The sequence below is a fragment of the Panthera uncia genome, chromosome C2 (assembly GCF_023721935.1).
Source record: "Panthera uncia isolate 11264 chromosome C2, Puncia_PCG_1.0, whole genome shotgun sequence".
Classification (NCBI taxonomy): domain Eukaryota; kingdom Metazoa; phylum Chordata; class Mammalia; order Carnivora; family Felidae; genus Panthera; species Panthera uncia.
The window spans coordinates 80,997,228-81,002,958 of NC_064810.1; the positions used below are offsets into that span (position 1 = coordinate 80,997,228).

The 5,731-nt window shown below is 44.6% G+C and overlaps 1 pseudogene; it reads left to right on the plus strand.

The window, feature by feature from the left end:
• The first annotated feature begins 2,126 nt into the window (after positions 1-2,126).
• Positions 2,127-2,883, plus strand: LOC125922115 (galectin-related protein-like; annotated as a pseudogene).
• Positions 2,884-5,731: the final 2,848 nt, after the last annotated feature.

Consider the following 5,731-nt stretch of genomic DNA (forward strand, 5'->3'; position numbering starts at 1 on the left):
TGCGGGGCTCCAACTCATCAGTTGTGAGATATGATGTGAGCTGAAACCAAGAGTCAGACACTTAACCGACTGAGCCACCCAGTCGCCCCTCCAGCACTTCTTTTTGATAACATATAGCAGCCCTTGCCACTCACATTTTGAATAGGATAACTGAAGGGGGAAAAACCCTCCCCACATTCTAGCATTACACACATTGGTCCAATAGCATTAGCTAGAGCTGGATCCGTGCAACCCTTTTTGTGTGTACGTCTATCCATTTCTGTCTCCCTGATTTTTTGGGCTGATTCTCAAAAGAATCCATGACCCCAAAGATATTACAAACTACTGCCTAGAGTGAAAAAAAAAAAACATAAGTTCATGATAATTGCCCTTGATTCTAAATGTTGAGCAAATGCTCAAATTCCGTTTGTAATTTTAAGAATCTGGATGTGACATAGGTTCATTCTGACTCCTTTGGAGGCTGAAGAAATTCTCAGAGCACAGAAAAGGCAAGACAGGGGGCACTGGAGCAGAGGCAAGACAGGAAAAGCCAGAACTCAGCACATGACTGGGTAGATTATTTCTGTTGGGTTTCAGCTAGCTTCAAATGTGAGCAAATTGCTTAAAGAGGAAAAATTCAAAGTAGTTATCAGAGCTCATTTATTACTTGTGCTAGTTATGATACATAATTACTTCTGTTTATTCTTAAGGCAACTGTATGAGCAGAATAATTCTCAACTTACCTTTCTTGTTATGTTTATTAAACTCTAAATGAAAAGAACTCCACCTGAAATGCAAATTAAAGTCACAATGAGACACTCCTCTCCATCCATCTGAGTATCTATAATTAGAGCTGCTACCAAGTGAGGATGTGGAACAACCGGAACTCTCTTCATTACAGGTGGGACGTAAAATGAAACAACCACTTTGGAAAACATTTGGAAGTTTTCGCAAAAATTAAACATATATCGGGACACCTGGGTGGCTCAGTCAGGTGAGCAGCCAACTCTTGATTTCAGCTCCAGTCATGATCCCAGGGTTGTGGGATCAAGCCCCAAGTCAGGCTCCACAATAAGCATGGAGCCTGTTTAAGATATTCTCTCTCTCTCTCTCTCTCTCTCTCTCTCTCTCCCTCTCTCTCTCTCTCTCTCTCTCTCTTTCTCTCTCTCTTTCTCTCTCTCTCTCTCTCTCTTTCTCTCTCTCTCTCTTTCTCTGTCTCCCTGCCTCTCTACCCCACTCTCTCTCTCTCTAAAAAATAATAAAATAAAATAAAATAAAATAAAATAAAATAAAATAAAAAATAGGGGCACCTGGGTGGCTCAGTTGGTTAAGCATCCAACTTTGGCTCAAGTCATGATCTCATAGTTTATGAGTTTGAGCCCCACATCAGGCTCAGAGCCTGGAGCCTGCTTCAAATTCTGTGTCTCCCTCTCTCTCTGCCCTTCTCCCACTCATGCTGTCTCTCTCTCCTTCAAAAATAAACCTTAAAAATTTTTTAATAAAATAAAAAAATAAAAAATTAATTAAACATACACATACTATATGATCCAGCCATTTCACTCCCAGGTATCTACACTGGAGAAATGAAAGCACATGTCCAGACAAATACTTGTACGTAAATATGCATGGCACCTTTATTTGTGATAGCTAAAAACTGGAAGTAACCCAGATGTCTATCAACAAATGAAAGAATACTATTCTTAGCATTCGGTTTGTAACTACCGATACACACAACAGCATGAATGAATCTCAAAATAATAATCCTGAGTGAAATAAGTCAGACAGAAAAAGAGTATATACTGTATAATTTCATTTATATAAAATTTTAGAAAATTCAAGCTTCTCTATAGTGACAGAAAGCAGACCCATGGTTGTCTAGGTGCAGGGACCAGGGGAGGGAAAAATCACAAAGGTCCGCAAGGAAATTTGGAAGGTAATGGATACATTCATTATCTTGATAGTGGTGATGGTATCACAAGTACTTCCATGTATCAAAACTTATCAAACTATAACATGCGCCCAAGCCAGCCCCGGATCATGCCCCCACTCAGTGCAGGATCCCCCTGAATCCCACCGGAGCTCCGTGCCCCATGTCCCCCGCCTCCCCAGCGCTGCTGGCCAAAGACCCCCATGCACCATGTGGGAGGATGGCAGGATCCGTGGTGGACAGCGCTCCCACAGTGAAACTAAATGATGGGCATTTAAACAACTCCCTGGGCTCCCCAGTTCAAGCCATGTATTTCCCAAGACTGATAGTTCCATTTTGTGGGCACATTACAGGTGGCATGAGACCAGGCAAGAAGCTGTTGGTGGTGGGGGCATTGTAGACTTCAGCCCAGAGAGCTTTGCCATCAGCTTGACCTGGGGTGACTCTGAAGACTCTTCTGCCAATGTGGCAATTGAACTCAAAGCTGGGTTCACAGACTGGCAACTATTCAGAAATTCTTGTATATCTGGGGAAAGAGGTGAAGGGCAGTCTGTGATACCTTACTTCCCCTTCATCCCAGACCAGCTATTCAGGATGGAAATTCTTTGTGAGCACCCATGTTTCAGAGCGTTTGTGGATGAACACCAATTTTTTATTTTTACCACCACATTCATTTTTTTTAATTTTTTTAACGTTTATTTATTTTTGAGATAGGGAGAGACAGAGCATGAACGGGGGAGGGTCAGAGAGAGAGGGAGACACAGAATCTGAAACAGGCTCCAGGCTCTGAGCGGTCAGCACAGAGCCCGACGCGGGGCTCGAACTCACAGACCGCGAGATCGTGACCTGAGCCGAAGTCAGACACTTAACCGACTGAGCCACCCAGGCGCCCCTATTTTTACCACCACATTCAAATGCCATCTGCAGCTGACACCATAAAGATACATGGGGACCTCCAGATTGCTAAGCTTGGCTGATATTGTTTAAACCGCCTCTATCTCAAACAGGATCGGGTACCACAGCTCTCTTCCGGACAAGTGTCCTAGCAAGATCTGGAGACTTAAAAAGAAACAAAAACAAAAAGCACGTTTCACTGTCTCTACTTTCTGTGCAGTTTAAACCCAAAATGACAGCTTCAAACTGTGGTTTGCCCTTAGGGAGCTGTCAGAACAAAGACACCGAGCCATTATTTCCACAACAGAACAAAGTAAGAAAATTATGCTGGATTTTATTCAGACTAAAGTGGCAAAAAAAAAAAAATGTATCAAATTGTACACTTTAAACACGGAGTTCATTGACTATTACACCTTAATAAAGCTGTTCATTTAAAAAAGAACCCCAAGAACGAAAATGGGTGAAAGGGTTATATTTCCAACTATAAAGTAGATAAGTCGTGGTGATGACATGTACAGCATGGTGACCATAGTTATAATATTGCATTGAATACTCGAAGGTTGCTAAGAGAGATCTTAAAAGTTCTCATCACATGGGGCGCCTGGGTGGCGCAGTCGGTTGAGCGTCCGACTTCAGCCAGGTCACGATCTCGCGGTCCGTGAGTTCGAGCCCCGCATCAGGCTCTGGGCTGATGGCTCGGAGCCTGGAGCCTGTTTCCGATTCTTTGTCTCCCTCTCTCTCTTCCCCTCCCCTGTTCATGCTCTGTCTCTCTCTGTCCCAAAAATAAAAAAAAAAAAAAAAAAAAAAACGTTGAAAAAGAAAAGTTCTCATCACACACACAAACATGCAGAATTTGTAACCATGTGTAGTGATGGATGTTAATTAGACTTATCGTGGTGATCATTTCACAATACATACACATGTGGAATCATGTTATACACTTGAAACTAATATAATATGTCAGCTATATCTACACTTTTGAAAAGAAAGGAAGAAGAACCCCTAATAGCCACTACACCTGTCCCCCTTTTCCTCTTGGGACCTTGGGTTTCCGGCCTTGTTGTTGAAGTTTCTCCCTTTTCGGTTCTATCTCTCCTTCAATTTCAGTAATCTGCCTAAATCAGGCAGGACTCCTCTCTCTGGGCAGGGCAGTAATGTCCTTCTTTCACAGTATGGCAATGAGATGACTGTTTAGGACTCAAAGACCAGTCACAGGGTTCACACACCCCGCACGTCTTCTCATAGTACCAAGCAGTACCCAGGTAGTAACCTCATCAATTTGGCCATATGCCAAAGGTGTGATTTCTTTGCTAGTCTAGGCAGTTGTGGATCTCAGAGCTGGGACGGCTCTCCTGGTGACAGAATAAACAGAAAGGACTCTTTTCTGGAGAGTATGGTCAAGCTCTGAACAGCAGCCATATACCTGTTCCAACTGCAGAAAGTGCTACTACACCTGTTACTACTTTCCCCAGGACAAAAAATTGTGACACCTAATTGTACATTTCTTGCATCATTCAGTGTCAGGTGGAAAAATGCCCCCCATTCATGAAAAGAAAACCAAAAAACAAAGATATTGCTCCTAAACAAAGATGGGTTCATAACCGGGAATCACATTCCCAATATACCTCTTGCAGTATGCATTACAAATAGAAACAATGATCAAGTCTGATAATTCCATTTGAGTCCTTATAAAAAGGAAAGATTCCACGCATGTGGATATCAGCAGGCCTCAAGTCAATGGAGGAGATTTCCCAAGGTCTACCACAGCCCCCTCCTGGCTGTTTTTCACCCTCTGCAAGTTCCCCTCCACACCCTGAGCTTTCTTCCACAGCCGGGACCTCTGCTTCCTCCTCCCCCAGCCCCCACCCCGCCCCATCAGGCTTTGGCCTCACCCCTCCAGGGAGGTAGCTCTCTGAAGCCACCTGCTGCCTCAGTGTTGCCCTCTGGACTTTATTGCAGAGCAGGTCCTGCCACCCCTCTGCAGTCTTCACCCTACACCTTCCTCTCTCCTCTGCCCTTCTCCAAGTCTCCTTCCCATGGGTTTCTTGTTTTATCCCAACCCGGTAAGTATGGGAAACTTCCTAAATTCTCTCCTCGGTTGGCTTTCCCTCTCTCTTGTTCTATCTTTTTCCCTCCCCTGCTTCAAGCTTTATGTTATTCAAATGACTCCCAAATCTACAGGACTAACCCTAAACTCTCTTTCTTGCTTGAGATTCACAGACGATGGATTATAAACAAGATACATTCCCAAGAAATGAAGGACAAAATATCCTTCTCAACCTGCAACTCAGAATCACGAAGGGGTCCCTTGGTGGAGCAGAAACCGGAGAACTGCTGAAGACGCAATGCTGATGGGGTCGATGGAAGAAAGAAAACAACAAATCGTGGAGAGGAGAGCGCCAGAGGACAGGATGCCTGGAAGTTGGATGGGCCAGGGCCACCCAAATGGAGAACTACCAAGAAGAGTAGTGTTTGGTGTCTAGAAACCAACCCCTGCCCACATTAGTACAAACACCCCACCAGTCAGAGGCCACTGGGGCATCTCCCTCCAGGCAATGCAGTGTACATGGGCTTAGGTCTGAGAGACAAGGCAGTGTGCCATGCCACCCAGGAAGCCCAGTGCCCACACCCACCAGACCAGCCTCTGCCACACCTTGCTCCAGCTGCCCACCCTCCCCTCGCCCACCCTTACTCCCGCGCACTCCCACCCCAGGCAAGGAGTACAAACAGAGCCCAGCATGGCCTCTCAATCCCAATGGCGAGCACAGGCGACAATCAGCAAACATTTGAGTAAGGCCAGCACCCTGAAAGAAATTGAACGCACAATAGAAAAAGAATTTACAGAAGCAAAGTGTAAGACTTAAATATAATCCAAATCCTCAGGGGAATAAGTGAGGCATCCAAGAAACAAGAATAGACAGGCTACGAGGG